The sequence below is a fragment of the Euprymna scolopes genome, chromosome 14 (genome assembly GCF_053919585.1).
Source record: "Euprymna scolopes isolate OS-2025 chromosome 14, ASM5391958v1, whole genome shotgun sequence".
NCBI lineage: Eukaryota > Metazoa > Mollusca > Cephalopoda > Sepiida > Sepiolidae > Euprymna > Euprymna scolopes.
Window position 1 is genome coordinate 50,214,587 of NC_136495.1, and position 14,314 is coordinate 50,228,900.

Consider the following 14,314-nt stretch of genomic DNA (forward strand, 5'->3'; position numbering starts at 1 on the left):
TTTTTTTAGCGACCTTAGGAACGAATTTGATATACCTCTTCCATTTAATATCAAAAGTAAAGATCAAAAGGTCAGACACAGAAACTTGCCAAAACATGGAGCAAATCATTTTAATTGATCTCAGACGGGGGTCAGAGCGTTTATAATGGAAAGAGAGAAGCTTGATTTTATATGCATTCAAATTAACCAGTCACTCCTTTCCTCATAGCACCACGTGCTCAAGATCAGAGAAGAGAGAGTCAGAGAAATCTTGGTAATTTTCAGCATTTGAAGTATTGCCGTAGATAGTAGTGTCATCAGCAAATTGTCTACGAATTATTTTAGGATGTAATTTGGGAGATCATTGATGTAGATCAGGGAGAAGGTTGCGACCAGGATGAACCCACTAGGGACTCCAGCATTAATGCAGTAAGCTTCTAATTTCTACCTATTAACCATTACTCTTAAAAAGATATCAGTGAGAAACGAGTTTATAATTAAGAAGACATTTCCAGCTATACCGTAGCTAGAGATCTTCTGGGGTAGACCTGTATGCCATGGCCTCTCAAAGGCTTTTCTATATGTCAAGAGCAATTTCCCTAAAAGCGAAGCCTCTTTCGAGAGATTCGCTAATCCTATGGGATATAACTGTAAGCACATCGGCTGTACATCTAACAAAACGGAAACCACATTGCATGTCGCTGAGGAGATTATTTCTGCTGAGGTGGTTGATACTTCTCTATTTAACACAGATTCCAGCAACTTACTCATGACGCACAAGAGACTGATTGTTCTGTAGTGTGTGTGTTTGTGAGAGAGAGAGAGAGAGAGAGAGAGAGAGAGATAATAAATCACACTGAATTTTTAAATATGGTGCATACTGATGAAGTTTTCTAGGGTGTAAAGGAAGCATTTCTCTTTAAGACAACGATTAAACAGTTTTGTAAGTATGGGAGCTAGTTCTGGTTGAAGCTTTTTCAGCACTATAATTGGAATGCCGTCACGGCCAGTTGCTTTACTGGAATCAGTGTTTTTGATTAATTTGGCAATTTCACGCAGAGATATTTGTATGTCGCATAGCGTATTTTCAGACACAGGAGGAAATACGTGGGGGGTGTAGGCGGCCCTGATCGCATAGGGTAGAATTAGCTACAAAGTTTTTGACAAAAAGTTGATCTTTGTCCGATGCTAACAAGATTGTCTCAGGTACATTGATGATGGTTGGAATAGAGCATCTGCTTCTGTTCTGTTGTAGTTATTCGCTAAAACTGATAAACACCAAGCCGCTGCTCAGCTACTTTAGGTTTGACGGACAACTCTCGCGCGTTATTTATTACTATTTTACAGTCGTTTCTGGCAGTCCTGACGATACCTTTTGTCTCAGTACATCTATTACGTTGAAAGCAATGGAAAAAATTATTTCTGCGTACAAGGGCAGCGACACATTCTGGAGAGAACCACGGTTGGATGTTAAGGTTTTGATTAATTTTTTTGGAGAGTATGAAGCGGTCGATGAAAACACTTAAATATTTCGTAAGGTCTTATACTATAAAGAAAACTTTTTTTTACATGGAACAAAGAGCTATACGGAAGCTATTCCAGTCAGCTATAACATATAGATATGCTGTATGATGGAGAAGTACATCTGAGGATTACATTTTATTTTTATCTTAACTTGAACTACTGAGTGATCGGAAGATCCCAGTAGAAACAAAACGGAGGATGAACAAAGCTTAGGTCAAGTTGTAAGAAAAAGGTCTAGGAGACTTGCACACAGACCGTCAGTGTCGGACACACAGGTAAGTTCGTGAACAATCTGGGTGAGATCATAAGCAATGGAGAAATCGTGACAGAACCTCTTATCATCTGTCTTGTTTGAGTGAGTTAACCATTTCACATCGTGAATATAGAAGTCTCCGGAGACGTGAATGTTAGCCGAGGGACAAGCAGACAGGATGTGATCAATTTTCTAAGATATACTCTTAAAGATTGTAACTTCCCTCTTTTAGGGGCGATAGAAGGCAAATATGAACGCAGCATTGTGAGCAAGTTCAACTCGGAAGCACATATAGAGAAATTTACGGTCCTCTCTGGAGACGTCCGTACCACATGTAAAGCCATCTCTAATGTAGGCACATATTCCATGCACATGACGATCTTGGGGATCACATTTGAATGTTAAGTTAGAGTATCCTTTAATCACGAGCTCATCTAGGGAAATAGTCGATCCAATGCCAGTTTCGCAGAGGAACACTAGATCTGGTTTGGTCTCCTGTAATTGAATTTAAACCTCTGGAGTGTTGGAATGTATACTCCTGATGTTGGAGAATAAGAACCTCGTAGTGGGGGGGGTCTACATTGGAAATTGAGTTTCTGTGTTTAATCATGTATTCTTTCTTTAGACTTTCCATGATATAATTTTGGGATTTGGGGAACAGGTAGATAGAATTAATTAGAGTAGGGCAGAGAGGGAAAGTGAGGAAGAAAAAGAAACGAAGAAATATTTTTGTAGATCGTGATAAGATAAAGCTGTAACAACTACCCACTAATATGGCATCAAGAAGTTCCACAAGAAGCCATTCACCAAATGGCAATACAGCAACCAAGCACTTTGCACCTGCTGATATGACGGCCTCTTTTGGGTCCTGTCTATCAGGCGGATAATGTTCTCCTTGTTAATACGTTTACTCTCAGCATCCTTACTAGTAACATGTCTACAAGGATAGAAATAGAAACAGAAAAATTCGGACATCTCAAGCGACTGCTAACGCAAAAGGACTACCGACCTAGAATGCAGCGTTTTGGGGTTGTTTTTTCTTCCTTTGTCAGAAAAATTACTCATTCTATATAAGGACTAAGGGACAAATTAGAAGAAGCGAGAGGTCCGGGAGCTTTCGATAACGCATCTGATAGGTATATTCTAGATCAGGGATATGTCTCGCGAATAAATTTTGTCGGGCCAGCCATCTTACCCTGGACAGGATCTAAATATAGGTAAACCAAATCAAAGTAACGGTTGTGGGTCTGAATAAATCGCGTCGATTTTTTTCTTAAAAATCCTTCTTTTTACCTGGATATTGTCATACTTTTTTTTTATTCCCGGAATCGTTTATGTCTGAACAAAAACAAGCCTGTGTAAGCTAAGAGAAAAAAAGTGGAGTTGAAGTACCGAACTTTTAAGGATGCCTGGACAAATAACTATTTTTTCATTGAGCATTTCGCAAAATGTGTTTACTTAATTTGTCATAAAACCATTGCTGTGAAGAAAGTTTCAAATATAAAACCACATTATGAAACTCGTCATGCAAGAAAAAGTACAAGAACAAGAAGTTTCACGATTGAGAAATAATTTTATAAAGCAAGCATCCTTTTTACTAGTAGGTACGTGCAAAATGAATAGCCGATACTCAAAATGTATTCGGTTGGTGCAAAAATAATGTCGTTTTTTGACGTTCAACTTCAAAAGATCATAACTCCTTTCATAATAAACTTTATAAATCGAAATAAGAACCGTTAGAATCGACACACTTTTGCCAGCGAGAAACAAGTTTATTTTTCCCATAGGCATAGAAATCTGGAGTTCTGGAAGCAATGAAGTCATTGAAGGCCGATTCGTCATCATCTCGGCTTTTGAAGCATTTTTCGCACAGAAAGTTGGCGAGATGTTTGAAAAAGTTATAATCAGTGAGCGAGAGGTCCGGCGAATATGGCGGATGAAGCAGAGTCTCGTACCCTAATTCGTTCAGTTGAGCAACATGCGGTCGAGCGTTGTCATGGGGGAGAATTGGTCCCTTCATATTGACCAATCTCGGACACATATGTTGGAGCTTCTGGTGCACTTTGTCAATTTGTCGGTAGTACTTCTCCGCCATAATCGTTTCGCCCGGATTCAAGAAAATGTGATGGATGATACCAGCCTCAGACCACCAAACATCACCATAACCTTTTGTGGGTGCAATTTCGTCTTCGGGAAGTGTTGTGGAGCTTCTCCGGCAGCCAACCACTGTTTTTTAATCGACTGTTGAGTTCTATAAGAAATATATATGACCAAGCGGAAAATATAAAATCATCATGGCTAATGCGAAAATGATGATGTCATTATTTGGAAGTACATATGCTTGTGAACAACTTTTTTCCAATATGAAATATATTAAAAGTTATTTGAAAACAAAATTGCGTGACGACCACCTGGATGATGTTTTGCTTCTGCCATCGACAAATATTTCATCTGATGTAGAGAAGTTATCACACAATAAGTAGAAACAAGTTTCTGATTAAAGCATTTACCATTTCTAAGTGTATTTCGTTTGTAGCAAGAAATTTGCTTTTTTTGTTGATTGTGATAGTATTTTTCCTACATATGTTTGTATTTTATTTCTTGTTTATTGTTATTCTTGTAGCAAAACAAGTGATATTGTATAAACGCAATTATATTATATTGAATCCTTGCTTTCTTTAAACGCCCAGAAAATTAATTTACATATTTTATAATATCGTTCTTTTCTATGATACTGCAACCATAACTGTTTGACCCTCTTCCATAACTCTATATAACTATTTGGCCCTCACGATTCAAAAGGTTGTCGACCCCTGTTCTAGATGCTGGGTAGCAGAGTTCAAATAATTGAAGTTTAGATTATAAACTATGTGTCAGAATTGGAAAGTATAACACCTAGCCTGATTTTGTGTCAGATGAACGTTTGAGGGAGTTGTGGTTGCAATAATGAGTGTTTTGTCGAAATCCGAAGAGAAAGAGATGTATTAAAATGTTTGGATAAGTTTGCAAATAATTAAGTCATGCGCTTAGACATAAGTCTCTCTCTCTCTCTCTCTCTCTCTCTCTCTCTCTCTCTCTCTCTCTCTCTCTCTCTCTCTTGAAATGAATGCAACCTTCTTTCTCATTAGGATTTGTTTACTTAATTAATTGATGTAATTATTGCTATGGGAAGTAGATGTTTTTGCAGCCAGGAATGATGTGCCCACACTTAGAAACCGGCAAGAAAACGAAGTATGATTTGAATTGTAGAATTAAATGAACATTATAAGTAAATGCTTTACAATGTAACAGAATATATTTGTTTTACTTATAGTTGTGACGCTGACATGCAGAAAAAATCTGTAGAAGAGAGAAGCCAAAAGTAATGTTAACTACTCCTCTTAAACATCCTAAAATAAGATCTAAGTGGTTGGTTGACATATTATGGGCTTCTTCAGTTTTGACAGACTATGGATACCCACCGTAGGGGTGCTTGCGCGTGAGATTCTTATGGCAAGAGGTACGCAATTTCCAATCACACCTCTCTTGAGTCGACATTGTTGAATACCAGTGGCAAGTGGAATGCATGTTCAGGAGGACTGGGAACAAATACCGATATAAGCGGAGAACATATACAGCCCCTAGAATTCCCAAATGGTCACCCATCTGGTACTAACCAGGCTCAACGTTGCTTAAATTCGGTGATCTGACGAGAACCGGTGTGTCAACGCAATTATGCTGTATATATTAACTATTGTTTATTTGGTTGAAAATATCCGTTGTAAGAAATTAACAAAGTCCTTAATAGCATCTATTGTAGACAACAGTTAGCTGGGTTCAGGCAATAGACAATTTGAGGAAAGAGACGTATTATTTTAGATGTCCTGATGAACATTATGATATCGGAAGTCATGTGCTTCTGGTTTAGTTCCTATCTTTCTCCATTTTCCTTTTTTGATCCGCCTAATTTTTGTTGTGTGGCCAAAGAGGAACTTGGCTGAATTAAGCCTAAATTATTCAGTAAGAATATATCGAGTTAATATATAATGATAAATTATTTAAAGAATGGCGAAATTGTCCACTGTCATGCAAAGTTGTTTTTTTTTATAAGCGCGGACATCAGGAAGCCAGACGAAGAAATACAACTTGACGAGTTAAACTGTTAATTACTTTTAATAATGTTGTATTAGGAATAACTAGTAACGTGGGGATCGGAGAGATTCCCGAGTCGTTTTGATTATGTAACAAGCAGGTGTAATTCAAGATGGTATCGAGCTATGACTAATAGACAGACCAAAGAACAAGGACACAAGCATAAGTCCTGTCCCATTAATATTACATAGCAATTAAATAGATATAAGCGTCATTGGTGAGATGAACAATTCGATTAATCTAAGTGGGGGTTATTTTTTTTATCTGACAAGATAAATATTCTTAAAAGACATCATGACCTACACAAGATAAGTATGATAGTAGCAGCCTGAAATCCGCATGTGTTTTTATTTTAAGTTTCATTTTAAACGGATTTTCTCTTGACTATATATATATATATATATATATATATATATATATATATATATATACTAGCTGTACCCTGCCACGCGTTGCAGTGGCTCAATTTGGTGTAATGGAAAAATTTAATAAAAGAGAAAATGCATGTTTCTTATATTAGTACAGCAATCCACTGCAAAAAGTGAAAAAGAAGGCGAAGCTGAAAAAATGGTGCTCTTGCAGAATTTGATCTGGATCCTCGAGAGTTTCTGTCAATCATTCATGTTTTGGACTTGACCAACAATCAGTGGATGAAGCCGAACGTAGCAAAAATGTTGAAACGCTAAATGCTTTTTTTTTGTTTTAAAAAATGTGATTTAGTAATCAATATTTGGTTGATGGTGGGGGGAGGGGGGTTACTATACACAAATTCGAAAAAGTCGTCCCAAAACAAATAAATGAAAGCAAAGGTAAGGTAATTTACGTTTCTACCTAATTGGATAATTGTTTAGTGTTTTTATGTAATGTAAAATGTTTAATTGGCTCAAAAAAACAGAAATGGTCGCGAATTCTGTTGAATACGTTAAGTTTGGGAAAGTAAGTTGAAAACTAAAAACTATACAAAACAGTGTCTGAAACTCACCGAACATATGTTACCATGACATAGGCTGGCATAATGGATAGGTTTCTGACAGTATTTTGTATAGTTTTTTAGTTTTAACTCACTTTCTCTAACTTAAAGTAATCAACAGTGTCCACCACCATTTGTAGCTTTCAAATACACCAATAAACACTGTTTTTCGAGCCGACTAAACGTTACATTAAATGAAAAGGGTTTATATTACTAAACACAGATACAAAGAAGTTGTCAAAAAATTAAATATATAACAAATAAATGTTATCAAAGTCAAGAAAAGTAAGTGTTCTACCTAACTGGATAAGATTTTAGTGTTTTTATGTAATGTATAATCGGTTCAAAAACATTCAATGTTTATCGGTATATCTGAAAAATACAAATGGCGGCAGACTGTATCGAACATGTTAAGTTTGGGGAAATTTTGGGAAAATGAGTTTAAACTAAAAATACTGTTAGGAACTCACTCAATATATGTTACCATGATGTAGGCTGGCATATAATCGGTGGTTTTAAACTTTTGCTCGATACAGGTGACGACTTTTAAAATCCCTTTTAGTGATTACCTGGTGTGAGGATATTTGTACAACTAAACGGCAAATCTGCTCAAAAAAATCCGGTATTATTTTACTTTAAGGCCCGTTTCACGTTCATATATAACGAAATATTTTATTGTAGATTTCGGTGTGCTAAAAACGAATCTGCAAACCGTTTACGTAGCAAAAAAAAAGTTTTCATGACATTCCTGAAATTACTTTTTCGAAAAGTGGGTGATCACTTTTCAATGTAAATTTAACTTAGAATGAGCACCCACTTTCTGGCCACCTGAGAGAGGGGCATTTTTCTGTTTCTTGGCTAAAAAGTTTTTTGTTTGATTTCTTTTGCATGGTAATAACCCCTGAACTCTGGGACTATTTTCCATTTAACAGCCGTAGCCTTCGTTTACGCTATACGTAAGCATAAACGAAAGCTGTTTAGCCAATAAACATGGGAAAAAATCCCCCCTCTCTCAGGTGGCTAGAAAGTGGGTGCTCATTTTAAGTTAAATTTACATGGAAAAGTGATCGCCACTTTTTCGAAAAAGTAATTTCTTCATATCATAAAAACTATTTTTTTGTGACGGAAACGGTTTGCAGATTCGTTTTTAACACACCAAAATCTACAAAAAATTTTTTGTTATTTACGAACGTGAGACACACAGCCCTTAATGGAAAATTATATCAAAAATCCGGGGGAAAATAGTTTTAATAAAAACAGCAAATGAATTCGATAGAAAAAAAATGGATGCTATTTTTTTTTCTTTCTGTGTGTTTCTTGGCTTTTTTTCTTTTTGTTTGATTTCTTTTGCATGGTATTAACCCCTGAACTCTGGGACTATTTTCCATTTCACAGACGTAGCCTTTGTTTATGCTATGCGTGAGCATAAACAAAAACTGTTAAATATGCATTCGCGTACCAAACTGCCTTGTAAAAAAAAACCTTTAAGCCAATAAACACGAAAATAAATGCCCCTTCCTCAGGTGGCCAGAAAGTGGGTGCTCATTTTAAGTTAAATTTAGATGGAAAAGTGATCACCCACTTTTCGGAAAAAAAAATTTCTTCAGATCATGAAAACTATTTTGATACTCCTTGGGCGATTAGTTCCATGGCGACCCGCAGAATTATTTAATGGTCGTTCCCTTAGTACCCCCCTAGTAGCAGTGTCAGAAATTTCGTGAAAATAGCGAATAATTCCACCCCATCTTTCCAAGCGTATAACTCCTCGAAAAATGCAATTCAAGCCCTATTTTTTTTCAATTAAAGGAGCAAGGACCAAGATTTCATTAAAAAAAAAAAAATGAAAAAAAACGTGTTTTTTTTTTTAAAGGTTTTAAACTTCGGACTTTACAGGTAAAATTCTAAAAGAACACTATGTTTTTTTTGTTTTAAATTTGAATATATTATGTTATGTATTGACCTTTTCTCTTCAATTTGTGAGTAAATAATTATGTACTTATCGGGTTCTAAATTAATTATTATTAGACATTTACAAAATGGAAGGCGTGAATTATTCGACCCCCTGTCTTTCCAAGCTTATAACTCCTCGAAAAATGTAATTCAAGCCCTAATTTTTTTGTCAATTAAAGGAGCAAGGACCAAGGTTCCATTAAAAAAAAAAAAGAAAAAACAAATAACGTGGTTTAAAAAAAAGGTTTTAAACTTCAAACTTTACAGGTAAAATTCTAAAAGAACACTATGTTTTTTTTTAAATTTGAATATATTATGTATTGACCTTTTCTCTTCAATTTGTGAGTAAATTAAATATTTACTTTCGGGTTACTAAATTAAGTATTTACTTTTTAATAGACACTTAAAAATTGGTATGGGGGGGTTCGTGAATTTACAAAAAAGAACGTTTGTCTAAAATATTATATTCGATTTATTGGAAAGAACATAAAATTTCACATTAACCCTGAAAATATCGTAAAAATAGAATCAATAGAAAAATTTTGATAGATTTTTAAAATTTAAAAATTGAAAAATATTGAGTTTAAAAATTGAAAAATATTGAGTTCGGAAAATTCATTAATGTTTAAAAAAAATATATTTCTATTACTTTTAAACAACTGTAATAGTTTATTTTGGAAGTATAATCCATAAATAAAATAAATAACCCACTTTTAACAGAGAAATTCCGAGATGTTTATATTGTATTCGCAGTTTCGTGTTAGGGGTGTCAAAAATTCCTACAAAAATTCTGATACTGCTACGCATGCGCACGTAACATTTTTTATTTATTTACTTACGTGGTGGAGTTTCTATACTGATAGGTTTTTTTGAAATTTTTTCACTGGATTATTATTAATTGAACACTAACCAGATTATGAAAAAAAATTGAAAAAAAAAAAATCATTTCAACATTTGAAAGGGATACTCACTTTTTAGTTACCACGTTCTGGTAAATCGGTCACTTTTTATTTATTTATTTTTTTTCTAAATACGGAAGTGTCTTCGGGAGATATAAAATGGTCGCATGTTCATGAAGCAATGTATCGGGAGGCGTACAGGATTAAAAATTATTGGTAAATTTTTAGATTAGGTCCACTCCACCTCCTCAATTTTCTTTTAAATGACGACTTGAAATGGTTTTCGACTATGCTGAATACGAAAATCGCATCGAAATTTTGCAGAAATAAGTAGTTATAAAGATATAAAAAGTTGTATTATGCATTGTAATCTTTGGTGGCCATCTTTTTTACGTGTGTGTATTTGTTTATGGCGCGTGTGCACGTAAAAAGATGGCCGCCGAAGAATACAATGCATAATACAACTATTTATTTCCGCAAAATTTCAATGCAATTTGCGTGTTCAGCATACTCGGAAACCTATAAATGTCGTCATTGAAAGGAAAATTGTGGAGGTGGACCTAATCTAAAAAAATACCAAATTATTAAACATTTCTCCAGCATGTTAGTGAAATTTATAATACTTTTAAAAAATTAAAAAGAAACAAAACAAAAGTTTTGAAAAAAAAACTCACCTTTCACAAAAACAATTAAAAAAAACACACACACAAACTGTGTTTTTTTTGTTATGATAAGTAAAAAAAATAATAAAAATCTCGAAACTTTATTTTCATGAAAACAATTAAAAAAAGTCCTGTTCTCTCTATTTTTTTTGTCTTTGAGAAACAAATATATTTCTGACTTACAAATGCGGTAGAGACTCATTATTTTTACTTTCTATGGTTTTGATATACCGCGTTTTTATTGCTTACAAAATGGGTGACTGATTTATCAGAACGTTGTAACTAAAAAGTGAGCACAGCACCACTTTCAAATGTCGAAATAATGATTTCTTTTTTACATTTTTTTTTTAATAATCTGTTTAATTAGTGTCCAATCAATAATAATCCAGTGAAAAAAAATTCCAAAAACCTATAAGTATAGAAATAAAGCATGGGAGTAATGTTTGTACAACGTAACGTCGCCTTTCGCACTTTTACAAACATTTTTTTAAAAAAGTAACTAAACCATTTATTGATAATTTGTCACGTGTACAAACATTTATTTATTTACGTAGGCTTAACTCCTTTCATGAATAAGAAAAGTTTTACTCTTTAAGAATAATAAAAGGAAAAAGTTACTGAACATTTATAAAAGGACTTCTTTTCATGAAGGCCAGAGAAATAGTTGGCCGAAAATTCGTGAAACAACAACAATAAATAAAAATGGTGCTAATGCAGAGAGCCGCGCTATTTTTTAAATCATATTTCCACGTTTAAATAACGTTTTACGATTTTTTTATTCAATTGTAAGGTTAAAGTACAGAATAGGTACAAAACATCCTTACCTCCCCATGTTAAGAATGACTTTTTAAATAATAACATTATTTCAGCACGGATCACTCTCTGCATGAGTAATCTTATATAGAAAAAAAAAACTCAAAAGCAAGCAACAAACTTTTTTTTTTTGCCTTATATAATAAAGAAAAGATGTGTAAATTTAAAAATTTGGAAGATAAACAAATGAAATATGTTTTTTTTGTTTTTGTTTTTTTACTTATCGTGTTAACAGAAAATTAAACCTTTCGTCAAATCGTGGCTGTGAAATGAATCGAACCGGAAGTTCAGTTTTATCAACAGAACAGATTCGCAGAACCGATAAATAAATATATTTATTTTATTTAATATTTTAATTTTAATTAGGTAAATTTATTTTAATAACATAAAAACATACCTCGACTCTAAAAATTGGTTGTCTGAAAATTTCAAATAAATTGGTAACGTATAAACATGGTTTTATTTCTTTAGAACGAACCAACTTTACATTTTTATATATATAGATAGTCATCCAATACAGTACTGTTTCGCTGTTTCACAGCTCATCAGTGCGGCTAGACAAGCAACTACCTCAAGCCAGGATCGGAGCTTCTAACCTTTGCGCTATTCGGCTTTGCTATGCGGACAGTTAATTAACAATGTTTTGACAGTGTCCAAATATCTAAGCTCAATTTGTTTACACAAAGAGAATCGCTTTATACGCTAATGGTAATTTGTATATCACTTCCCAATATGCTCAACCCAAGATAGAGAGCATTATAGTCATCCACATACAGTACAGTTTCGCTGTTTCACAGCTTATCAGTGTGGCTTGACAAGCAACTACCTATTTTATTTAATCACATATATTAGTATACAGGGATACAATTTTATGCGTAAATTTTCAGTATTTACTTCAAAAGTGCTCAATACATACTAGAGCTAGTTAGTAAGTTATGAAAATATATATGGCAATTAAGCTACACAATATTTCGCGTTTCATTCTCGTGACAATTCAGCTTAAGCCTGACGAATTCTCACGAATATGAAACGCCGAATATTCTGTGTAGCTTAATTGCCATGTATATTTTCTTAACTTACTACTATATATATATATATATATATATATATATATATATATATATATATATATATAATTAAATGAAAAAGGCCTAAAAGCAGACATATCAGCTAACATAAAAATAACAAACTTCTTGGACGTCACGTAAAACTTAGATAAAAACACATATGAACCATACTTAAAAGATAACGCTACTCCAATTTACGTAAACCCTAAGTCCAATCACCCACCATCAATTATAAAACACATTCCTAACTCGATCGTAAGTAGACTCAGTAATAACTCAAGCGATGAAAATGCATTTAACAGGTCAACCAATATCTACGAAACAGCCCTAAAAAATAGTGCATACAAAAATATCGATATCAAATATAAGCAACAAAACACCAATAACTATAATAAAATTAAAAATAGAAGAAAAAGAACTATAATTTGGTATACAGCCCCATACAATCAAATGTTAAAAACAAAACTTGGCAAGAAATTTCTAGATCTTATTGAAAAACACTTTCCCGCAACCAACCCCTTACACAAAATCTTCAATAAAAATACCTTAAAGTTATCCTACAGTTGTTGCGAAAATTTAGAGATGATAATTAAAGCACATAATAACAAAATACTAAATAAAAACAATGTAAACAACAACAAAATAAACAATAAAAAAGTAGACACTATGACAAAAATAAAACTAACACTAGCAGAAATAATAATAATAATAATAATAATAATAATAATAATAATAATAATAATAATAATAATAATAATAATAACAACAACAAACCAACCCCGGACAAGAACAACCATACTATAAATAAAAATACTAATAACGAACAAGATAAATGCAACTGTATACACCGCACACTTTGTCCAGTTCAAAATAAATGTCTAACAAAAAGCGTAGTTTATCAGGCAACAATATTTGCGAAAGAAAACCCGAATAACAAGAAATATTACGTAGGCATGACTTCCTTAGATTTCTAAACCCGATACCATGACCACAAAAGTACATTCAACAATACAAAAAACACCGTATAAATACAACACTAGCGAGTAAATACTGGGAACTCAAAGAAAGCGGACATTCGCCGGTAGTCGAATGGAAAATAATAAGACAAGCTACAACGTGTAGGCATTTAGACGACCCATGTAGATTATGCCTTCATGAAAAATTTGCTATCCTGTACTTTAAAGAACCCCACAATGTATTAAACTGTAGAAGAGAAATAGCAAATAACTGTGTTCACAAAATAAAATTTACTCTAGGATAGCGATATAAAATAGTTTTAGAACTAACAAAAACAATAGAAAATAAACAAATAAATAAATTAAATAAACATGAATATACATAAACGATCACACATATATGTATATATATGTATATATATGTGCATATATGTATGTACACATATGTATATTTATATATAAAATAACAAAAAAATAAATAAAATTAAAAAATAATGTCTGCCTTTAACCACTAACCTAGTTTTAAAACAGATCCCTTGTTCGATAAAATGCATGCCCATTGGCTGATAGGAAGGGGGCGGTGGATACTAGAAAGTTGATTGGCTAACTAAATCCTCAATAGAAGAGGACCATATAAAAACGATAAATAACCACAGAATTCGCGCATAAGCCTGAGGAATCCTAGAGTGGATGAAACGCCGAATATTTAATGTAGCTTAATCGCCATATATATTTTATAAATTACTAACTAGCTCTACCTAAGTATTGAGCACTTTTGAAGTAAATACTTAAAGTTTACGCATAAATCTATACTTTCGTATATTAATTTTATGTGAGTAAATGAAGTAGTTATATATATATATATATATATATATATATATATATATATATATATATATATACACACAAAGAGAGAAAGAAAGAGAGGAACGCGAACGTGATAAATGCTATATAAAATAAGAACTGTGGGAGATCAAACTACATTCAGTGAGAGAGGGTGAAAGTGACATCACGTGATAATTGTAAGTTGCGATTAATTGGAACAATTGCAAGAATAAAACAATTGAAAGTTTTTTTTTTTTTTTCAGACATAACTTAAATCAAAACTGA

The 14,314-nt window shown here is 33.2% G+C and overlaps 1 pseudogene; it reads right to left on the reverse strand.

Annotated features, from left to right (window-relative positions):
- Nucleotides 1-5,364: 5,364 nt before the first annotated feature.
- LOC145293585 (5S ribosomal RNA) lies at nt 5,365-5,481 on the reverse strand (annotated as a pseudogene).
- Between the last annotated feature and the right edge of the window lie 8,833 nt (nt 5,482-14,314).